At 44.3% G+C, this 11,652-nt stretch overlaps 1 pseudogene; it reads left to right on the top strand.

Moving 5' to 3' along the window:
- The first annotated feature begins 1,377 nt into the window (after positions 1-1,377).
- On the top strand, positions 1,378-4,169 carry LOC105861911 (ATP-dependent 6-phosphofructokinase, muscle type pseudogene; annotated as a pseudogene).
- Positions 4,170-11,652: the final 7,483 nt, after the last annotated feature.

The following is an 11,652-nucleotide window of genomic DNA, read 5'->3' on the forward strand; positions in this document are numbered from 1 at the left end:
GGGAGGGTTGGAAATGGGCATTTTTTGAAACCTTAAAATCTGTACTCCCATAATATGCCAAAATAAAAAAATAAAATAAAATAAAAATAAAAAAATAATCTATATGCCAAAAAAATACTGAACAAATATGAAATTTACAAATTCCTGGATAAACACAACCTCCCTAAGTTCACCCAGGAGGTAACAGATCTCCTGAATAGACCAACTTCAAGCTCAGAAATTGAAGCAGTAATTAAAAACTTCCCTAAACGGAAAAGTCCTGGACCCGATGGCTACACTTCAGAGTTTTACCAAACCTACAAAGATGAACTCATACCTATACTACAGAAACTATATAACACCATTGAGAAAGATGGTATCCTTCCTAACTCATTCTACAAAATTGCAGATTATTTGAACAGATGGAAACATCTACCTTGTTCATGGATTGCTAGAATCAATATAGTTAAAATGTCAATATTACCTAAAGTGATCTACAGAATCAATGCAATCCCCATCAATATACCAGCAGCATTCTTAACAGATCTAGAAGAAATAATTCTTCATTTCATATGGAACCAGAAAATACCTCGTATAGCCAAAGCAATCTTAAATAAAAAGAATAAACTGGGAAGCATCAGTCTTCCTGACTTCAAGCTGTACAATAAAGCAATAATAGTAAAATCAGCCTGGTATGGGCACAAGAACAGAAGCATGGATATCTGGAATAGATCTGAGATATCAGAGATGAAACCATCAGTATAGGGTAATCTAATCTTTGATAAATCAAACAAAAATATACAATAGGGAAAAGAATCTCTCTTCAATAAATGGTGCTGGGACAACTGGTTTGCTACATGCAGTTGAGCAATCAGGATTCCTACCTCTCACAAAAATTCACTCAAGATGAATAACAGACTTCAACTTAAGGCATGAAACCTTAAGAATCCTAGAAAAAGATGTTGGAAAAACCCTATCAGACATTGGTCTAGGCAAATAATTTTTAGGAAGGCACCCAAGGCAATCACTGCAGCATCAAAAATAAACACATGGGATCTGATAAAATTAAAAAGTTTCTGCACAGCCAAGGAAACCATCAGTAGAGCAAATAGACAACCCACAGAGTGGGAAAAAATATTTGCTCTCTACACCTCTGATAAAGGTCTAATAACAAGAATCTATCTAGAACTAAAAAGAATTAATAAGAAAAAAATCATACAATCCCATCAGGAAATGGACGACGGAAATGAACAGACTCTTCCCCAAAGAAGACAGAATAATGTCCTGTAAACATATAAAAAAAATGCTCAGCATCTCTAATCATCAGATAAATGCAAATCAAAACCACAATGAGATACCACCTAACCCCAGTAAAAATGGCCTATATCAAGAAATCCCGAAGAAAGCTGCGGCCGAGGAGAGCTAAGACTAAAAGAGTGGATCATGACCCATGAAGAGCACCATGCAGCCAAAACTCTGGGGATTGGCAAAGCCATTGCCGTCTTAACCTCTGGTGGAGATGCCCAAGGAATGAATGCTGCTGTCTGGGCTGTGGTTCGAGTTGGTATCTTTACCGGTGCCCGAGTCTCCTTTTCCATGAGGGTTATCAAGGCCTGGTGGATGGTGGAGATCACATCAGGGAAGCCACCTGGGAGAGCGTTTCGATGATGCTGCAGCTGGGAGGCACGGTGATTGGAAGTGCCCGGTGTAAGGACTTTCGGGACCGAGAAGGACGACTCCGAGCTGCCTACAACCTGGTGAAGCATGGGATCACCAATCTGTGTGTCATTGGGGGTGATGGCAGCCTCACTGGGGCTGACACCTTCCGTTCTGAGTGGAGTGACTTGCTGAGTGACCTCCAAAAAGCGGGTAAGGTCACAGCAGAGGAGGTTACGAAGTCCAGCTACCTGAACATCGTGGGGCAGGTTGGCTCCATTGACAATGACTTCTGCGGCACCGATATGACCATTGGCACCGACTCTGCACTGCACTGCATCATAGAAATTGTAGATGCCATCACCACCACTGCCCAGAGTCACCAGAGGACATTTGTGTTGGAAGTGATGGGCCGCCACTGTGGGTACCTGGCCCTTGTCACCTCTCTCTCCTGTGGGGCCGACTGGGTTTTTATTCCTGAATGTCCACCAGATGATGACTGGGAGGAGCACCTTTGTAGCCGACTCAGCGAGACAAGGATCCGTGGTTCCCGTCTCAACATCATCATTGTGGCCGAGGGTGCAATTGACAAGAATGGGAAACCAATCACCTCAGAAGACATAAAAAATCTGGTGGTAAAGCGTCTGGGATATGACACCTGGGTCACTGTCTTGGGGCATGTGCAGTGGGGTGGGACACCGTCAGCCTTTGACCAAATCCTGGGCAGCAGGATGGGTGTGGAAGCAGTGATGGCGCTTTTGGAGGGGACCCCGGATACCCCAGCCTGTGTGGTGAGCCTCTCTGGTAACCAGGCTGTGCGCCTGCCCCTCATGGAGTGTGTCCAGGTGACCAAAGACGTGACCAAGGCCATGGAGGAGAAGAAATTTGATGAAGCCATGAAGCTGAGAGGCTGGAGCTTCATGAACAACTGGGAGGTGTACAAGCTTCTAGCTCATGTCAGACCCTCAGTATCTAAGACTGTTTCCCACACAGTGGCCGTGATGAACGTGGGGGCGCCGGCTGCAGGCATGAATGCTGCTGTTCGGTCCACTGTGAGGATTGGCCTCATCCAGGGCAACCGAGTGCTGGTTGTACATGACAGCTTCGAGGGCCTGGCCAAGGGTCAGATTGAGGAAGCTGGCTGGAGCTATGTTGGGGGCTGGACTGGCCAAGGTGGTTCCAAACTTGGGACTAAAAGGACTCTACCCAAGAAGAGCTTTGACCAGATCAGTGCCAACATAACTAAGTTTAACATCCAGGGCCTGATCATCATCGGGGGCTTTGAAGCTTACACGGGGGGGCCTGGAACTGATGGAGGGCAGGAAGCAATTTGATGAACTCTGCATCCCATTTGTGGTCATTCCTGCCACAGTCTCCAACAACGTCCCTGGCTCAGACTTCAGCATCGGGGCCGACACAGCACTTAATACTATCTGCACGACCTGTGACCGCATCAAGCAATCAGCAGCAGGCACCAAGCGTCGGGTGTTTATCATCGAGACTATGGGTGGCTACTGTGGCTACCTGGCCACCATAGCAGGACTGGCAGCTGGGGCCGATGCTGCCTACATTTTTGAGGAGCCCTTCACCATTTGAGACCTGCAGGCAAATGTTGAACATCTGGTGCAAAAGATGAAAACAACTGTGAAAAGGGGCTTGGTGTTAAGGAATGAAAAGTGCAATGAGAACTATACCACTGACTTCATTTTCAACCTGTACTCTGAAGAGGGGAAGGGCATCTTCGACAGCAGGAAGAATGTGCTCGGTCACATGCAGCAGGGTGGGAGCCCAACTCCATTTGACAGGAATTTCGCCACTAAGATGGGTGCCAAAGCTATGAACTGGATGTCTGGGAAAATCAAAGAGAGTTACCGTAATGGGCGGAACTTTGCCAACAGTCCAGACTCGGGCTGTGTTCTGGGAATGCGTAAGAGGGCCTGGGTCTTCCAGCCAGTGACTGAGCTGAAGGACCAGACCGATTTTGAGCATAGAATCCCCAAGGAACAGTGGTGGCTGAAACTGAGGCCCATCCTCAAAATCCTGGCCAAGTACGAGATTGACTTGGACACCTCAGAACACGCCCACCTGGAGCACATCACTCGGAAGCGGTCTGGGGATGCTGCCGTCTAGACCTCTGGAGTGAGGGGACAGATTATCTGATCATGGTCAGCTCACCCCTGATAGAGCTAAGTCCACGTTTTCTCAGTGTTTTAGCTCTTTTTTCATTAGGTTTTCTTTTATTCTGTACCATGATCAGCTCTGGCCAGGAACTGGAGGGGAGGGTAGTGAATACAAGCTCCATTTAGGTAGAATTATCATGACTTCTACCCCAGCTTCCTCTGTCACACAAGGCTGGGCTCCTCTAGTGCTACTAGATTTCACTTGCTCAGTAGAACTTTCCTAAAAATAAGCTTTATTTATTTCTTTGTGGTAACAAAGAGCCTTGGTTCCTCTACTACTTTTCCTACAGTGACAAATTGTAGCTACACTAATAAATGTCAACTGGTCACTGCAAAAAAAAAAAAAAAAAAAAAAAAAAAGAAATCCCAAAACAACAAATGCTGGTGAGGATGCGTAGAGACAGGAACACTCTTACACAGCTGGTTGGACTGCAAATTAGTGCAACCTTTGTGGAAAAGAATTAAGAGATACCACACAGAGCTAGAAATGAAAATACCATTTGACCCAGTAATAGCATTATTGGGCATATACCCCAAAGAGCATAAGACATTCTATTTTAAAGACATATGCAGCCGAATGTTTATGGAAGCACAATTCACTATTGTACGGTCATGTAAACAAACCTAGTGCCCGTCAATTCATGAGTGGATAAATAAAATGTGGTATATGCTCACAATGGAATATTATGCAATCCTAAGAAATGACAGTGATCTAGCACCATTTATGGTATCCTGGATTAAGCTTAAGCCCATTATCCAAAGTGAGTCGACACACGACATGGAAAATAGACACCTCATCTACTTGCCATCAAATTGGTACTGACTGATTAAAACTATGGTTCTCAAATGGTGTTAATGTTCACCAGGAATTCAGGGGGTGGACCCAATCTTAGGGATGTGGCAAGCATTCTAGAGGGAAAGGGTATAACTCAAACCCTTTTTAGGGAGAGGCAGAGATATACAATGTAACAAAAATGTCAAAAACAAACAAACAAACAAAAAAGAAAAAAAACCTTTTCATCCGATGGTGGGCTGGCGGGAGGCGGGAGAAGGAGAAGGGTGTGTACTTACATAATGGGTGCGGTGCACACCACCAGGGGATTGGACACGTTTCAATATCAGTCACATTGGGGAGGGGGGCAGTGGCAATATTTGTAACCCTAACAATATTTGTACCACTTTAATATGATGAATTAAAAGAAAGAAAAAACAATGCCCTTTCCCCCCTCCCGCAACAAGTCACCATCCCCAGATGGTGCACCATCTCTCACATTATGTATGTATATACCCACCCCCTCTTTCCAGTGTCACCATCCCCCAGATGGTGCACATCTCTCACATTATGTATGTATATACCCACCCCCTCTCCCTCCCCCCTGCCCAATACCCTATTATTGTAGTACCTATGTGTCCACTTAGGCGCTGCTCAGTTTATACCAGTTTGCTGGTGAGTATATATGGTGCTTGTATTTCCATTCTTGGAATACTTCACTTAGTAGTATGGGTTCCAGCTCTAACCAGGAAAATATAAGATGTGCTATATCACCGTTGTTTCCTAGAGCTGAATAGTACTCCATGGTATACATATACCACATTTTATTTATCAATTCTTGGATTGATGAGCACTTGGGCTGTTTCCACAGCCTTGCGATTATGAATTGTGCTGCTATAAACATTCGAGTGCAGGTGTCTTTTTTTGTAGAGTGTCATTGGATCTTTTGGGTAGATGCTCAGTAATGGGATTGCTGGATCAAATGGTACATCCACTTGTATCGCTTTAAGGTATCTCCATATTGCTTTCCATAGAGGTTGAACTAGTTTGCAGTCCCACCAGCAGTGTAGGAGTGTTCCTCTCTCTCCGCATCCATGCCAGCATTTATTGTTTGGGGACTTTTTGATAAAGGCCATTCTCACTGGACTTAAGTGATATCTCATTGTGGTTTTGATTTGCATTTCGCTGATGATTAGAGGTGTTGAGCATTTTTTCATATGTTTCTTGGCCATTCTTCTGTTTTCTTTTAAAAATTTCTGTTCAAGTCCTTTGCCCACTTTTTAATAAGGTTATTTGATTTTTTCTTGCTGATTTTCGTGAATTCTAAGTATATTCTACTTATCAACCCCTTATCAGATGCGTAGGATGCAAAAATTTTCTCCCATTCTGTAGGTTGTCTACTTTCATGACTATTTCTTTGGATGTGCAGAAGATTTTTTTGTTTGGTCACGTCCAATTTATTTATTTTTGTTGTTGCTGTGATTGCCTTTGGGGACGTCCTCATAAACTCTTTGCCTAGGCTGATGTCTAGGAGAGTGTTTCCAACATTTTCCTCTAGAATTCTAATAGTTTCATACCTTAGGTTTAAGTCTGTTATCCAGCGTGAGTTGACTTTTGTGAGAGGTGAAAGGTGTGGGTCCTGCTTGAGCTTTCTACAAGTGGCTATCCAGTTTTCCCAGCACCATTTATTGAAAAGAGATTGTTTTCTCCAGCGTATGTTTTTGTCTGCTTTCTCAAAAATTAGATGGCTTTATGAGGATGGTTTTATATCAGAATTCTCAGATCTGTTGCACTGGTAAGTATTCCTATTTTTGTGCCAATACTAGATTGATTTAATTACTACAGCTTTGTAGTATAGTTTGATATCTGGCATATTAATACCTCCTATTTTGTTTTTGTTGCCTAGAATTCCTTTTGATATTCGAGGTTTCTTTGGTTCCATTCAAAGCATAAAATTATTTTTTCTTTTTTTTTAGAAGAAAAAAAGTTTATTAATTTGCTGGTAAATGAGGATGTTGGCAAACTCTGGTATGGTGTTCCGTGCATAACACTGTTTTGAGTACTTCTTGTAGGGCTGATCTCGTCTTGGTGAATTCTCTGAGACTTTACTTATCTGAGAATGTCTTAATTTCTCCTTCATATATAAAGCTTAGTTTTGCAGGGTACAAGATTCTAGGCTGGGCATTATTTTGTTTCAAAAGAGTGATAATGTGTCCTCATTCCCTCTTTGCTTGTATTATTTCAGTTGAGAAATCTGGAGTTATTTGGATCGGTTTTTTTTTGTATGTAACTTGCTTCTTTTGCCTAACAGCTTGTAGGAGGGTCTCTTTTGTTGTTATTTTGGTCAGTCTGTTGACTATATGGCATGGTGTTTTCCTGTTTGCATTGTATTACCCAGGAGACCTTTTGGCCGCTTGTATTTCTAATTGTAGGTTACTGGTTAGACCTGGGATGTTTTCCTCAATTATTTCATCAAAAAGCTTATCTAACCCTTGGGTTTTTTCTTCCATCTTCTCCAGAATCCAGTGGACCCACAGGTTATTTTTCTTCATATAATCCCAAAATTCTGGTAAGCTTTGCTCTTGTCTCTTATTTTTCTGCTCTAACTCTGTGATTAACTTATTTGATTTCAATGAGTTTTCTTCAACTTCTGAGATTCTTTCTTCTGTTTGGTCCACCCTATTTTTGAGGCTTTCCACTGTGCTTTGAATTTCTCTGAATAAATTCTTCATATCGAGGATGTCTGATTGATTCTTCTGCAAGATGTCGATCTCCTTAGTGAATCTTTGTTCCAATTCTTGTATCTTCTTTGTAGTTTCTTTGTGTTGGTTATACATTTTTTCTTGCATATCAGTGAGTTTTCTTACAATCCAATATTGGAATTCTTATTCTGTCATTTTACTGTTTTGGGTTTGTTCAGACTCTGTTTCTTGAGAGCTGGTGTATCTCCTAGGGGGAGTATTTTTGGCTTGACTTTTTGAATTGTGTTGGGCCCTCCCCATGTGGGTCAATTGCTAGAGATTAGTTGTCTATTTTTTGTAGTTTCTTTATGAACCACTGGAGGGAGCTCTTCCACTACACTTGGAAGGTTCCCCTTACAGGGGTATTTTCAGCGGTTTCTCCCTAGATTTTGGGGAGAGTGGGTTTTCTTGTCTCACCACGCCTCCAGGGGTGGAACCTACCCCTTTTGGCAGGAGAGATGCGGGGTGAGGGGAGGAGGTATCTCCCCAGTCTGCCCTGCAGCCCAGAGCCCCAGTGCCTGTAAGTTTCCTGGCTGTTAGACTTCTCAGTATTTAGTTGATAGAGCCAGGCCTGGCAAGCCGATCGCAGATTGTGTAGGGGCGGGATTTGCCAGGAGAGACTCTAGGCTGGGTGGGGGAGGGGTACTTATCTGCTGATTGCTGGGCTGTGGACTCCCTCAATGGTGACCACTAGCCCACTAGTAGGGCACTAGTACTGGGGGCGACTGATTAGGGTGCAGTTGGTGCTGGGTTGGGAGTCTGGATCAATAGGACGCCCCGTAGCTTCCTCTACACCGCCTGCCTGACCAACTGTTCAGTCAGAGCCCACGCTTGTACTGACCCACCCTGTGTGATTTTATTTGCCCAGAGCAGTTCCAGCTTAGAGCCCCCACTTAGTCTCGCTGGTTACCAGAGGTGAGACCTCTAACCACTTTCCCATCCACACAGTTCAGTTTCCTCCAGTTTTGGAGCCGTCCTAGCATGGGTCTCAGGGGAGACCACACCACCTTTCACCATTGACAGCACCCTCCAGCACCCTCTTTTTCTTCTGCAATTTAGCTCTAGTTTCAGACAGGTCCCTGGATGGGTGGGTGTGGAGGTCAATGGGGAACCAAGGAGTTCTCCTGTGGATCTGATCCCACTTCACCACCTGGCCCGGCGGGCCTGCGCCCTCCAATGCACCCTATTGCTTGCTTTGCATTCTCCAGAGAATGTGATTTTATCTCCCGATCACCTTGTTTTTCCTTTTATGAGAGTTCCATGCTGTACCTCTGTGGATTCTCGATGCTGTCCTTGTAGTGGGGAAATCCACTTGCGTGTAGGAGACCAAGATCTGTGTCTCCTTATCTGGGAGTAGGAGTCCGGAGGGTTACCTCTACTCCGCCATTTTTTTCCATCCTTCTGTGTTTTAATTTCAGCACATTATGGGGGTATAAACATTAAGGTTACATACATGGCTCTTGTCTCCCCTCCCCCATAGAGTCATATTATCAGTTTTTATTTTAAATGCCTCATTTTACATAATTTTGGTTGTCAAATCCAATGTAGGATAAGACTTAAAATGAAGAACAGGGCTTAGGAAAAATGGCAGAATAGGGCTAACCTCTTGGCTTGCATCTCTCGGGGTAAGAGGTGAAGAGGGCAGACAACCACACGCAAGTCATCTGCACCTACTCTGGAGCCACTTCACAAGATTGCAAAGAGACACTGGGATACGGAAATCATGGACAAGAATCAAAGGTGAACTGAAACTCTTCCACAAAACTCAGGGAGTCGGAAGTATTGTGGGGAGGGAGTGCATTCGAGTGTCTGCTGCAGCATGGGCTGGTAGGAGGAGGCATTTCTTCTCCCCCACACAGGGAGACAATCCTTTCCCCACTGATCCCCACTCCCACACAAGCAGGGAATTGCCTACAGTTGATGGGAGATGGCAACGTGGGCAGATGAGTGGTTTGGAGGGAAGTCTGGAGTAGGCAGCATTTTGAATTCTACACAGCGCCCTGCTGAAGCAGTGGGGAGTGCAGGAAGGGTCTGAACCCATCACCTGCTTCCGAGCCATGCTGCCCAACCCCACAGCTTAGAGACGCTGTGCAGAGCTGTGCGGGAGGCATTTTCTGGGCATCTCCACTACTCCAAACCAGCTGAACTGTTCGTGCTTCTGGAGAGAGCAGCTTCTAAAGCTCCCAGAATGCCACTAAAGTGGTAGTAGGTGGGGAGAAAGTCCGAGCTCTGCAGCCGCTTCCCAGCACCGGTGCCCTGCCCCGTGGCTTGGAGAAGCCATGGAGGGCTGCGCTGGAGGAATTTTCCAGGCATCCTGACTACCCTAAACCAGACAAACTGTTCAAGCTGCTGGAGAAGGCATCTTTTTGAACCGCCAGAGCACCACTGAAGCAGTACCAGTAGGGGAAAGGGTCCAAACCCTGCAGCCATTTCCTAGCACTGACACATTGCCATCAAGCTTGGAGATGCTGCAGGGGACCATGCTGGAAACATTTCTCTGGCACCTCCTCTACCCTAAACTGTTTGGGATTCTGGAGAAGTCAACTTGTTGAGCTCCCAGCACTCTGCTGAAGCAGTAGTGAGTGGGAGAGGGTCTGAATCCAGCAGCTGCTTCCCAGCTCCGCTGCACCACTCCTTGGCATGGAAACACACCAGAGGGCTGCCCTCATAGTGAACTCAGTCTTCCTCTCTGCCCTAACCTGGCAGGTGGCCTTGGAAGCTGAATTTATAAGGGTGGAAAGTTGAGAGCGGTGCTTTGTTCAGTGGCATTCTCACAAGTTTGAACTTGGGTGGTTTCTTGCTGCACTCAGCTGTTGGCGTTCTATATCCAGAGAGCAGAGCCTGTATTAGCAAGGTGGAAAAGCAAAGGAGGCTGCTATTCCTGAGGACGCGTGGAACCATTGGGAGAGGCAAGACATTCGATTAACACTGAGATACCAGTGTATCCTATTTGGAGGCTTAGAGCACAATACAAAGATCTTGGGATACATTGATAACTGACTCCTTCCCACACACCATAGAGAACAAAAGAAAGAGTAAACTCAGTGTTTAACACAGTGTGTCCCGCTTCAACCTAGAGGTGGAAACTGGTCTCCATCTCACTAGTGTGAACGATCCATTGGATGTTTAAGCAAGGGACCCAAACCCACTAAACTCTGTGGACAGAAGGTGAAGACATCAGGTCAAAGATAACCAAACAGGCCCAAAGTCTTCTTAGACGATACAGGACCAGAACACATCCTCCCTAGCTCTTCCAAGGATCATTCCTTTGGAACCCAAGAACACAGTCATAATCGACTTCCAGCAACTCTGGTCCTCAACAAAGTATACAGATTTGGAAGGACCAGCGAAAAACATCCGGAATCATGAAAAATCAGAGAGAAAAGTCATCTCCAAAAGAAAACACTCATTCTCCACCAAGTGACAGCAACTTACATGATATGATTAAACTAACAGAGGAAGAATTCTGAATATGGATTGTTAGAAAGATCAATGGAATCAAAGAGAAAATAGAATCCCAACATAGAGAAAACACAAGAACAATCTAGGAAATGAATGAAAAATTCTCTAATGATATAGAAGTAATTCAGAGAAACTAAGCAGAAATTCTGGCAATGAAGGAAACATTCAAGGAACTCCATAATACAGCGGAAAGCCTCAAAAACAGGATAGATCATGCTGAGGAAAGAATCTCAGAGTTTGAAGATTATACCTACATGTTAAACAAATCAGAGGAAGAAAGGGTGCACAGAAACAAGAGACAAGACCAAAGCTTACAGGAAGTATGGGATTATGTAAAAAAATCGAATCTCAGATTGATTGGGATTCCAGAAGGGGGAAGAGGAATATTCACAAGGGTGGGAAAACTTATTTTACAGCTACTGGAGGAAAATATGTCGGGCCTATCTAGAAATCTGGATATCCAAATTCAAGAAGTGCACAGAACTCCTGGGAGACACAATGCGAATAGGCAATTACCTCATCATGTGGTTATTAAGCTGATCAAAGTAAATGTGAAAGAAGCAATCCTCTGTACAGCAAGGCATAAACAGCAAATACCCTATAAAGGAAAGCCTATCAGACTAACCAGAGACTTCTTATCTGAAACCTTACAAGCCAGGAGTGAGTGGGTGACTATCCTTAATCTCCTAAAACAGAATATAGCTCAACCTAGAATTCTTTATCTGGAAAAATTAGGTTTCATATATGAGGGAGAGATAAAATCCTTCTCAGACAAGCAATCACTGAAGGAATATGGAAAGACCAGACCAGCACTACAGGAAATTCTCAGACCTGCCTTCCACGGTGAACAGGGCAATAGACA

This window comes from Microcebus murinus, chromosome X (assembly GCF_040939455.1).
Source record: "Microcebus murinus isolate Inina chromosome X, M.murinus_Inina_mat1.0, whole genome shotgun sequence".
NCBI classification, from domain to species: domain Eukaryota; kingdom Metazoa; phylum Chordata; class Mammalia; order Primates; family Cheirogaleidae; genus Microcebus; species Microcebus murinus.